A 13,948-nucleotide genomic window follows, 5' to 3' on the forward strand; every position below is an offset into this window, starting at 1 on the left:
TCCTTCCTGAGTGCTGCACTGTGCTGCCTTGCTACAAAACAGAGCATCACATGTGGACACAGCCTAACATTGGGGGGGTATAAAGGGACAGATCGTAGATAGGCCTATTACAAACCTATGACATTTGTGCATGATACATTTCACATTAGCCTGACTGTTCTGAAGGTGGTGGGGTCTGACACTCATGTGTCTATCATGACTTCATTACTTCCACCTTCAAATATTTGCCAGACTAATATACATGCTTGGAGGAACAGAACAAACACTATGATGGCTTACATTTTGTCATTCTGTGCAGATCCACACAGTTGACAGGCATGGACCACTGCCCACAGGGCCGGACGGTATGTACATAGCAGTTGTTCAGCAGGATATTATTACAGCAAGTCTTGATGGCACAATCAAGCTTTTGAAATCATCTGTCTCATTATCACAGACACAGTTATTCAACAGACCAAGTACTGCATGCAATTACATGCTGACATGTTTCACATACCTGTTTTATTAGTATGCTCTTTTCTGTGTTGCACTTCTGGATGTCTCCCTTGTTTGTTTTCTTTTTCTTTTTGGAATTATTTTTGTTTTTTACTATCATTTCTGTTTTTTCTGTTTTTTTTTTGTTTTTCCCTCACTCTGTCTCTCTCTCTCTCTCCACTCAGGGATCAAGCTGATTTTAATAGGTTGCAGCATGGCTTTTGTAGATGATGCTCATGATCAGGTGATGGCCTCTGCACCAATTGATGTTCGCCACTTGCTAAATGCATGCAGCCAGCTGTGAAGTACTTCCAATAACCAATGTCATAGCAACCCACTACTATAAATGACTACATCATGTGGGCAGTGTCCCTTTACCTTTCCTGTATGGAAGACATCTTTCCTGTGTGTGGGCAGCAGTGTTACAGACAGCAGGTAGCAATACCTCTTACAACAGGACTTGTGGACACAGGCCGAATACATGTTTGTATAACATTCCAGACCTATGGACAGTGTGAGTATTGCTGTTATATGCATTGAATACTGCTGGTTTTACAGAGTTTGTGTGTACATGCTAGTTTTTCATGGAATGCAGTCTAACTGCATCGCTTTCAACTGTGGGCCTATTCACATGATGGCCAGTGGATTGGCTGTTATGTTTTGCCTGTTCACCACACAGGTCTTGTGTCTAACATATCAGTGGCATTATTTCCGTTGATTGCTATTGGTACATGACAACATCCATTTGTGTTTCTGACTTCATATTCCTGAGTAAGGGTATGTTGCAACCAATCCTGTAACACCAGCAACTTTCACAGTGTATAACAGTAATATTGCAAATATGGCCCTGTGTTCCAGCCTCTCTCCTCCACATATATACCAGGCTTTGTCCAGATGTCATGCAGTAAGATGTTCTTAGGTAATGGCCTATCATTATTTAGTGCTGACATTTCTGCTATCATTCCAGTGATGTTGTGGACTTCCACACAAATTTTGGGGTAGGGTCCATATATATGAGGCCAACAGCTGGACAAAATGTGTGTGACCTTGTACCTTGACTGTAGGTCAGTGTATGGAAAACACTGTTATATGCCCTTGTAAGACATTTTATGTGGGAGGGGTATTAAATGCTTTTAACTTAGACTGTTACAAAATGTGAGGGATATCAGTGTTAAGAAATATTAAAGTATATGGCTGTACATTTTCATACATTTCACCATGGGAACAGTGGTGGGCTACAGCTTACTGTCTTACACACAGTTCTGTTTGTCAGTGTGATCGTGACATTTTAAGTTAAGCATTGTTATGTAACAGATACATTTACATTGTGACAACTAATACTTTTCCCCCTAGGGGTTGAGTACAGAGTGTAATTGGAGGCTGCTGAACTACATCTGTAATTAAGTGTTGATTGTTTTTTATCTTCAAGGCAAGTGTTTTTTTTTTACTGTTGTACTACTTGAAGGCCTTAGCCTGGACAGCAACGTATGTCATGTTTTTCACATTACTGTATCAAATGTTTTGTTTGAGAGTTGCATTAATCAGTTATTATGTATTTCAAACACCTAACTGCTATAAGAAATGGCATAAACAATTAAATAGTACACAAATAAACATTTATGTGTATGCAAACTTGTGTGTGGGGTCCTGTCCTTTGCATTGTGTGCGGGGTATGTTTCATGCAATAATTTTCATTTGTAGGAATGAATCCAACACTAGCCATTTTAAAATGTGGCAAATGTAGACATAATGGCTGTTTGATATGCTGTGCACCCTCTATATATACTCTTCTTATACATATCTATAAGTACTAATATCTTTATATGTGTATATGTGTGTTTGTATATATATATATATATATATATATATATATATATATATATGTGTGTGTGTGTGTGTGTGTGTGTGTGTGTGTGTATATGTATATATATATATATATATATATATATATATATATATATATATATATATATATATATATATATATATCATTGGAATGTTTAGTGCTTCCACATTTTACATTCCCTATGGTAGACTGACTGTTCTGCATGATATGTTACAGATATCATCCTAACATCTTACAGCTGAGATGGCTTACTGTTAACTTGTTGTGGTGTCTTGTGGAGGGTCCTGGGACCAAGAACTGCAAGTGATGGTTATTATGTTGCAATGCATATCTGTTCAGCTGTGGAAGAAGGGGAAATGTCAATAATTACAAGAGATCCCTAGGTTGTGCCCCTTCACCCCCATTAACAGTGTGTTTGGTCAGATGTTTTGCAGTGAGAGGTTCAGAGTATGGTTCCGATGTACGAATATATATATATATATATATATATATATATATATATATATATATGTATATACATACATACATCTATATATATATATATATATATATATATATATATATATATATATATATATATATATATATATATATATATATATATATATAAATACATTTTCCTTACTGTTGAATGACTGTGCTGAATGATATGTTTGAGAAAACATCACATTTGTGTACAGCTCAAGTGGTGTAGTGGTAAATCACTGTGGCTAAGGTGTGCCGGGTCCTGGGTTCAAGACTTGCAAGGGCTGATTATTTTGTTGATGGGCAGAACAAGGGCTGTTGGATACAGAGTGACTAAGGTATTGTTAGGCAGTTGTAAGTGGGTTTGTGTGAGTTTGCGTGAATGTAAGCAATGCTAATTTCCGGTTAAATATACTTACAGCCAGTTATCCAGCAAATTGCTCATTCTGTGTAGGCATCGCTTACTGCCACACAAACAGACTTTAACCCGCTTACTACTGCTTAAAAGTGCTTACTCCCACTTACCCTGGTACTAATTTATTTAAAAGAAAAGAAAAATTGGTCATAGGAAAGTGGTGAAAAAGGAGGCAGACAGAGAGAAAGACAATAGGGAAAGTAGCTAGGGATGTGCAGGACAGGTGTAGGGAAGGTCCATAGCTGTACATTTCTTCTACAGCAACAGCTGTGCAAAAACCCTGAATTTGGAGGTAGATTTGGACACTCAAACCCTTGAGATGTAGGTGAGGACAACAATAATATGCTGTGAAGCCAATTAAACCAGATTACATGTGTCCAATGGACATGTGTGAGAAATGGACAGCTATGTATAGGGTGAGATTTTTTTTTTTTGTGAGCAGATTCACCCCTTTTTTTAAGGTGAGAGTGGGATGTTGGGAAAGGATAGTAGGCATATTTGGGGAGGTAGGTTGTGTAGGAAGACAGACAAGACAGACAAGACAGCATACTGGGGTGGTATATGACACATGTGGAGGGTAAACACCTTGGACGGGGAGGGGTGTTTGGAAGTTGGAAGCCCATGAGCCCCCAAATAGAAACAGTGGGACTGAGGTCCCCACCCATGAGCAGTCACCACTGAACCTTCACAGCGGCTGTGCTGGGGGCTGGGTAGGAGGGGCAGGCTGACCCTCTAAATGCACCATGCGGCCCTCAAGCAGGGCTTAGAAGATCTCCAAACTCCCTGTGGAGCTTGATACAAACCAATCCCTTGCCCTAACTACTGGTGACAGTTTCCTGTCTGCACCTGCTCCCGGGGGGAGCCCCATCTCCTGAGGCAGTTCTACCTGAAGGTGGCACAGAACCAACAGATGACGAAGTCCTGGGGAGGATCCCAGATGTGCTGGAACCAGGTGCCATGGCCAGATGAGGTGGGAGAGGTGGGTCCGCTGGGACTGGTCTTTCCAAACGTGCTATGGTGTTGCAGTTGTAAAACATATGTGGATTAGAAATAGTCAAGACAATCCAGGATTAGTTATAACAGCATGCATAGATATTCCCATTAGCCCAAAACACCAGATTTGGAACAGTTGCCTATTAAACAGAACACATGCATATATGGAACCACAGTGGCCATTACAAGGGCTTGCAGGTTACATTGATAGCAACAGGCCACCAATTATAGTATTTCAACATGGAACATTAATAGAAACACATTTCAATATTTATTGAATAGGACATATGTCCCAGCAGTAGGTTTGGTGTAAACAATAACCATTGATTTGTGTATTTAGATTATTGTTGCAGATATGGTGGGAGGATGTCAATTAACAACTTATATATCCTTATAGTTCTCACAACTTTAATGCTCATTGCTCTACTCATTATGGCACAGGTATTATTGCACCACCCTATGGCCTTGGTTTGGCCAGTGGTATGTTTGTAAAAAAATGTATACTTCAACTGTGTTATAGCTAAATTCTACATCTCTTACCTGGTATACCTGTAGAGGGAATGTTTGTTAACACTACCTGACTGTTTCTACACATATTTACAGATTATGAGTTAATATTATGCACATACCTCTCAATCTCTTATTGCACACACTCTCGTCAAGGCTTTACAACATAGGGGTGGAAATGGGACATATTTTGAATATTGCTCTCATAAACTTGGAGGGCTGGTAGAGTGACAGGATATTTTTCATATACATTTTCTGAAGTTTTTGAGGTATGAAAATCAAATGCACGTCATTATCTGCTGACTAAAAATCTGAGATCATCCCATTGATTTGTCATGGGGACAGGGGAACAGGCAGAAAATATGAGCCAATTATCTGGACATTCTGAACAAATCTGTACAGTTGAGAGGTATGATTATGCATACAGCTTACTACCACTCCCAGGATTCGAACCATGGCGGTGTCTGCTAAAAATACAACAATTTAAGTGACAGTAGAGTGTGCTATTTGGATATTGCTGTCTATCTCTTCAGTGTTTTCTGTCTAAGTCTCTCATGTTGTGCAATCTGAGCTTGTAATTACAACAGTCTTAAACAGACATTCCTAGACATTTTTATATGTAGCACAGTTTGGGTAACAATGGTTAAAACAACATTACTATTCAGAGACTGCAACATTGAAAATGCCATACAATACCAGAGTAAACACTACCAGTCCAGAGTTTCAATCTTTATTAGCAGGCACAGTTTTCTTATGTGACAGACCTATCGAGGGAATGTTTGTTAACACCACCTGAATGTTTCCACACATATTCCCAGATTCTGAGTTAATATTATGCACATACCTCTAAATATGTTAATGCACACACTCTGGTCATAGCTTAACAACATGGGGATAGAAATGGGACATGTTTTGAATAGTGCTCTCATAAACATTTGGTGAGGTGCTAGAGTGACAGGTTTGTTTTCACATACATTTTCTGTAGGTTTTGAGGTCTGAAAATCAGATGTATGTCATTATTTGCTGCCTAAAATTCTGAGATCATCCGACTGATTTGCCAGGGGGACAGGGTAACAGACAGGAAAATATGAGCCAATTATCTGGACAATTTGAACAAATCTGTGCAGTTGAGAGGTATGATTATACATACAGCTTACTACCACTTCCAGAATTCGAACCATGACTGTGTCTGCTAAAAATACAACAATTTAAGTGACAGTAGAGTGTACTATAAGGATATTGCTGCCTATCTTTTCAGTGTTTTCTGTCTAAGTCTCTCATAGTTGTACAATCTGACCTTGTAATTTCAACAGTCTTATACAAACATTCCTAGACATGTTTATTATGTAGCACAGTGTGGGTAACAGTGGTTAATACAACATTAGTATTCAGAGAATGCAACACTAAAATGCCATACAATACCAGAGTAAACACAACCAGTCCAGGATTTAGAAATTTATTGCCAGGCAGTCACAGTTTTATTTAAATTAGACAGCCCTCTTTTTCCCACTCAGATACTTTACTTCATACGTGCCTTCTGGTATCCAGTACTATCAGTACCAACTGTCTCTTGCCCTCATTACTTACCTGTATCAATTGAAATTTCCACTGTGGTCAGCTACTCACAGATTGGTTTTGCTGACATCTCTTCACTTACTTGTCTCTACCCACTCCGTTCACCCTTTGGGCTCACTCCGCCCCCTACCCTGCCCCCAATTTCCACCCGCCCCCACTGCTCCTAAACTTATACTTCCCTAACCACTCCCACCTCCTTTCCTCTCCAATCACACTTTACCCCTCCCCGCTTTTTCATCCAAAACCTATCCGCCTGCACTAATTCAACTTACACAACTTCTCCCTCCTTCCTGTTTGCATTTTCCAATTCTACTTCCCTTCTTCTCCTGCTCAACTCTCCTTAGCACTATGCCTCCTCTACTTATCTCTTATTATTTTAAACATATACTCCTTTTCTCTGTTTTTCCTTTTCTATTGTTGCCCTACCTCCTAACCTCTTATGAACATCTTAGCCTTAAAGATCCACACTACCACAGTCAACGCATGAGCTCACCTTCCCAAAACACGTTCAAACCTTTCTCTAACATAATTTCTTCTCCATCCTACCTTCATACAAAGTTTCACAGAAAGTTCCACATCTCCTACTATAATCAGGTTAACAAAAAATCCTTACAGTTCCTCACCAAACCCTTGGACCTAATAAAAACACTTCTCCTCTCCCTTCTAGCAGGTGGTATTCATCCCAACCTTGGTCCTAACCACTATGGTACTCTAAAACCTCCATGTTCCCCTCCCTCTAGCCAGTACTTACCCTCTAAACCCCCTAACTCTCTCTCTATAGCTCACCTTAACATCCGCAGCATTAATAATAAAATTGCTCACCTCCATGCACTACTATACATACATGCTTACGACATCCTTTGCCTATCGGAAACCTGGCTCAAACCTGCAACCCTAGACAATGAAATTACTCCCCCTGGCTACAACATCTTCAGACTAGACTGTATATCCAAAAAGGGTGGTGGGATAGCTATTCTTTACAAAACAGGCATGCAAATTACTATCAAACATGAACAACCTCCCTCTATAAATAATGCCGAAATTCTTATCTCCAAGCTGCAAATTAATACATACAAAACCACCAATATAATCTGCACGTACCTTCCCCCTGGAAATAATATTAGTTCCTTAGAAGAGATCCTTAGCTGGCTTTTGACTCAATTCCTACAATAAACCATAGTGCTAGGCAATGTCAATATAGACAGGAAAACCTGTAACTCTGCAGACCCTCCCACCCTCTTAAATTGTCAAGGCTTTTCACAAACCATTCAAACCCCAACCAGAACTAACAAAACTAACAACAAAGAAAGCATATTGGACTGGATTCTAATAAATAGTCACTCCCAAACGTATACAGTAGGGACACTACCCGATGATTTAAGCATCCACGCCCTTACTTATCTAATCAGACATAAAACTACCTCCCCTAACCTAATCAAATATAAAATGGTCAGATCAAATAAAAACTTTAACCCTGAAAGCTTCCTTACAGAACTAAATGCATGCAACTGGTCTCCTCTTAAACAACTGCCACTGGATGAAGCTGTAACTTACTTCATCCAGGTTCCTTTCTATCCTAGACTCTCATGCTCCCTTAAGATCTATTAGAATTAACACAAAACCTGCCCCTTGGCTCTCAAAAGATAAAAGGCATAAAATTCTCATGAAAAATAAACTCTGGACCAAATTTCGTAGCACAAAAGATCCCTCTGACCAACTTAACTTTAGACAAATAAGAAACTCCACTAAAAAAGCTGTACTACTAGATAAAAGAAACTACTACTGCCATTTACAACAAGCTAACCAACAAAATACACAAAAGTTCTGGGCAGGAATAAACTCTCTCCTAAAGCCTGGCCACAATGACACTCCACGCCCCCTAGGCACTTCTGAAAACAACCCAAAACAAACTGCTGATGCCTTCAGTACCTTCTTCACTGAAACTGTCCAGTCTCTAGCTAACCAACCAGCCCCAAATATCTCCTCTCAGTCCCACTCTTCTAACACCTTTCAACTTCCATTCCCACCTTTCAACTGCAGCCTGTACCCAATTCACTTATCTGTTCTCTTCTCCACAAACTTAAAACCTCCTCGCCTTCTGCTTCTACCAGCTCAGTTTCTAAAAATTGCAGCCAATCCATTAGCCTATCCCATTTCCATTCTGATTAACAGAACCATTGTTGAAGGCTGCATTCCTTCACTTTGGAAAATTTCACATATCATTCCCCTGCACAAAGGAGGGTCCTCTACAGAACTCTCAAACTACCGTCCCAATAGCCTTACTCTTCCCCTTAGCTAAAACCATGGAGAAATGCATCCAAAAACAACTTCTTAAACACCTGTTAAATCACAACCTACTAGCTGACTGTCAACATGGCTTCAGGCCTTACCACAGCACCATCTCAGCTCTCCTTTCCTTTACTGACTGCATCAACAAAAGCCGGAACAATAACATACTAACCTCTGCTCTCTTTATTGACCTATCCAAAGCTTTTGATATAGTCAACCACCAGATACTGTTAAACTTACTTAAAACATTTGCTCTTGACTTTGGTGCAATAAAATGGTTCAAATCATATCTTCATAACAGACAACAGGCAGTGTACTGGGAAAACATCTTATCCAACCTCCTACCTATTACCCTTGGTGTCCCCCAAGGTTCAATACTTGGCCCCCTTCTGTTCTCTATTTTCATCAATGACCTACATACCAGTTTGTCCTCTGCTACCTGTATACAATATGCTGATGATTCTACTTTGATTTGTTCTGCCTCATCCCCCTCTCAATTGTACTCTATCACCCAACAGACTTTCCAAAATGTTGAAAAATGGTTCTTAAAAAGATGCCTAATCTTAAACCCCAAGAAAACCAAACTGTTACTTTTCTCCCCCACCCAAAAATCCTCTCCACTCAACTTCTCTGTCTTCTCTAGTAATGGCACCTATATATCTCCTGACCCCTCCACCAGGCTCCTTGGAGTAGAGATAGACAACAACCTATGCTTTGACTCTCACATTAAAAGCACAATAAAATTAGTCAACAGAAAACTTGGCTCCTTGTTTAAAATTAAACCATTTCTTACACCATTAGCCAGAACTTCCATAGCACATACCCATTTGATTTCTACCCTACTTTATGCCTCCTCATCTATACATATCTGTCCAAAACTAACCTCTCCAAACTGACTGTTGCCTGCAACAGTATTGCCAGATTTGCCTCTGGCTCCACCTTTAGAACTCACCACTGCCTAAACTTAAAACAATTGGGATGGCTTGAGCTGCAAAATCTCATCTTATTTCACCAGCTCTCTTTAGCCCATAAAAGCCTCTACAAACCTACCAACACCCCTATACTCACTACCCTCATTAGCCCTTATTGTAATCTCAAAAGTCTGCATTCTTCTAACAAACTTCTAATATCTACCTGTAAATCCAACAGCTTAGCAGGTGACTCCTTGTTCTCTAACACAATTGGAAAAGCCTGGAACTCCCTTCCTTCCAACCTCACTGCTATCTCCTCTCTTCCTAGCTTCAAATCCCAACTCAAAACTCACCTCCTAACTCACTGGCTCTGCCCCTGCTCTAACCCTGACTAGCTAGCATTCTGCTCCTAGAACTCTCATGTATCTTGCTTACAAATCTTTTCAAAAACTTACTATTCAATTTTGAATTTGAATTTTACCCTTTGATGTTCTTATTTGGCTTATTGCAGACACTGTAAAAATACTATTATGAGATTATTTTTTTTCTCTGAACTATATTTGTAACTTTTTTAATGTTTAATGCTTTTAATGATTAATGTTTTAATGCTCAATGTTTAATGTATTTCACTTGGAGCTTTTCTCCCCGGGTCTCTGCTGAAAATGGACATATATTCAGTTGGACCAGCCTGGTCAACAAATGTAAAATAAAATAAAAATAAAATAAAATAAATAAATATGACCTATATGGGATTATTACTGTCATATTGTCTGGTTTATTCAGTACAACCCATACACAAAACAGTTTTTATACTGGCAGCTGACTTTCTACTACTTTTATATTTATTTGGTATGACTACTATAAGCAGGATTGTTACTCACCAGCCTCATGATGCAGCCTTTGCAGCCTACTCACATGGGCTTCCTGATTCACAGCAAGCTCAGCTGCAGCTGGAAAAGAAATAGAGAAATATTTAGCCATACTTATCCATCATATACACAGGCTGGACATTATTAAATGTGTCTATATCACGTTATCGAAAGTTTACTTAATCAAATCAATAAAGGTCGAACTTTACTGATCGATTAACTAAAACATTGAATAACATAAAAAAAACAAATTAAAAAAATACTAAATGGTGTAGGCAGGGGGGCAAGACCCCCTGCACCCCCTACCCCCCACTACCTAAATATACCAACTCCGAGACCGCACTACATTGAGGTGAATGGAAATCTCCCCTTACAGAGATTTCCATTTACTTGCACAATGTTCTTCACTTTCGATATTGTCATGCTGACAATATCAGACTCGATATTGTCAGCTTACGACAACATGAAGTAGACCCTTATTAAACAGTTACTGGTATGAGTATTTGCACACTGCTGGGACATCACCCCTCTGCCTTGATTCTTGGATCCACTGAAGCAAGAGCTCCCTCTTCCTCCATTTCAAGTCGGCATAGTAGTGCCTGACCTGCTCACCCATCCAAGGGATACCAGTGGCACAGGTGAGGTCACAGGGAGACAGTCCCAGACTTCCACTTTATATTGGGACCCTTGGTACTGGCCCCAAAGCAGTCTCTCATCATAGATTTTTACCAGGAGTCCTACCATGACCTTGAACTCCTGAATGCCCCAGCGCTGCACCCGGAAGCACAATCCCTCCCTGACTCTAGCCATGCTGCCTACAGTGGGAACCTGAAACCGGTTATGAGCTGTATTCCCACCTGTGGGATTTAAATATGGCCGATTTCCCACCATTTGCCATGACTGGATGGTTTTGAATATGCTGAGCTAAGCTAAGCTAAGCTATGGGCAAACCTGCTTAGCTAAGATTGGCATTGCTTAAAGGGGCAGGTTCAGCACTGCTTACCAATGGGCAAATCCATTTAGCTGGGCTACTCATTGCTTATCAGTCATATTTACACAATGCTTACACCTGGTAAGCATAGCTGTGTAATGCTTAGTATTGCTTGGTTTTCATTTTATAGACTATCTGCTGTATGGCATTGATTCATCATGCATTACATATTATAAATTTGTTTACTGTCCCTAACATCTCCCAATCTGCTTTCATTACATTTATTCATGTGTGACTATACTATATAGGGCACTTGTGTTTATATGAGAATTTCACAACTTTATTACACTGACACCTCACATCTGGACCTAATGCAGCACTCTGGTTAACACATATATGTTATTTAGTAGGTAATAAAAAAAATAGTTTATGCACTGCTGTCACATTTAAAATGTGACTTGATTACCATGGGGATCAAACCAGGAAGGCTGCTCACAAAGCATAACAGCTCTAACAACTACACTATTGTAATATTGCTTATGGTGGATGTCTCTTTCTATTTAACTTCTTGTGCTGTTTAATCTGGGCTAAGCATAGCTAAGCAACTGGCACACCCACGCAGCTATTCTTAAACTTCATTGCATTTATTAAAACAAAAGTTTTGTTGTGTTATTTTGTCTATACCCTTCAGAATATCCCTGCTAATGCTAAACCTGTTATTTTATCAGCTTTCTGCTTCATGGTGGGCATACCTCTCAACCTCTTGGAGCATAAACTCTGGACAAATCCTAAAATGACGAGGGGACAAATAGAGGCACAGATTTTAAATATTGTTCTTAAAAACTTAGACAGTTGATGATAGGTTTTGCATTAGCATGGATTTTCTGAGGGATGTGGAGTCTTTTAAACTCAAATGCTTGTCATTTTATTTAATGACTTCAATCCTCAGCTATTTTCCAGTAAGGTACAGATTTTAGGAGGAACACACCAAAAATATGTGGCAAACTGTGGACATTCTGCAAAAATCTGTACAGTTGAGAGGTCTTATGTTTAAATCCTGATGTATTTGGGGTGTTATGAGCATTCTTGCTCATTTTTATTGCTGAAAAGCAATTCTGGAGTGCAAGAGCATATGTATTGTGAGAGCTCTGTTCTCAGACACATCCCCTGTACTCAAATACGGCTCCATGTTAGTTTAACAGCACAGGCAGCACGCCTTCATGAATATGCAAGGCGCACTGCCGTGCTGTACAGGAGCAGTCCCTGCCATGCAGGAATAAGCTGCTTGCTGAATCCCAGGGATGATTTTGCCATTATAGTCAATGGCATGCATATGTAAGCAATACTAGGGAATAGTGGTTACTAAGGGGGAAGGCTCAGTGTGAATGTAGTTACTAGGAATTAACAGTCAGTCCTGTGCAAATGAGGGGAGTTATACTGAATCACAGGTTGGAGGGGAACATTTCTAAGTGTCAGACTGCACCTAACCATGTAGGTTCTCTAACACCATTGTGTAGGCAGAAAGAGCAAGGAACATGAAAAGGGGTGTGTGTCATGCTTTCTGGAAGCACATTGGAGCCCTGTTGCCTGGTGTCTGATTAGCTAAGCACAGCTAAGAGAGTGGGTGTGTCTGAGGCTGTGTACTCATACTCCATGAAATAAGAGAGTTTGTACATGCAGAGGAGGGGGATATCTTGCTGTTTACACTACCAACAGGCTGGAAGAGGAAGGGTAGAAGGAAAAGGCAAAGGAAGTATTGGGACAAGGGAAATGCTGTACAAACCAACAATATGGGAGTCTGCAACCCACAACTGGCAAATGAAAGCACTCAAATAATACAGCTGACAGGTGGTTGCTAAAGATGGGATGACATGCAAAATAGAATTAACTAATTCACTCTGGAGCAGTTCAGAAAAAGCTGCCTGTTTAAATCTACCATAGGAACAACAGTGCAGCCTGAGCTCATTTTCAGAAAATTAATTTGTAATACCATACAGATAACAAATGTTCATAACTCTTTAACTATAAGAACTAGACTAAAAATGTAAATGCAAAAGTTGTTCAGCAGACACTGACCTTTCCAACAGTATAGATGTTGATAGTGCATATCAAAGTCATTATTAAATATTTGGCAAAGAATGTTGATATTGTGCATATAGGTTCATAGGTAAGTACTAGGCTATCTTCCCAAAGGCATTTATAAAACTAGCCAGAATGTGTTGGCTTTCGCTACTCCCTTAGATTAGTTCCCTGTGCCTCTGTCCAGCAGAGCCATTAGTTCCCAGCACCACTGTCCAGCAGAGCCACTGCAGTGATCCCCAGGGTAAATTTTCTGTTTCCCATCCACACGTCAAGGTTTTTCTTGAAGAGTGTTAGTGAGGGGCTTTGCCTGATGTATATTGGAATCCTGTTCTAAAGCATGGGGAGTCTCTGGGATAGGAATCTATCCCTCCAGCATGTCCTATTTATCATTGTGGTGAGGTTTATATCTCTAGGGTGTGTGGCTCTCCAGGATTAGTGTTTTTTAGGTGGAGCATGTCCATCAATTCTGGGTTAGACATCACCTTGTATGTCAGACAGAGATCACCTCTGAGTAAGCAGTATGCAACCGAGTACAGCTGGAGTATCTTGAGTCAGGCTGCATAGGGTATCTTTTTGAGGCCAGTAATCCTC

The sequence above is a fragment of the Protopterus annectens genome, chromosome 3.part1 (genome assembly GCF_019279795.1).
Source record: "Protopterus annectens isolate FY-2018-M chromosome 3.part1, PAN1.0, whole genome shotgun sequence".
NCBI lineage: Eukaryota > Metazoa > Chordata > Ceratodontiformes > Protopteridae > Protopterus > Protopterus annectens.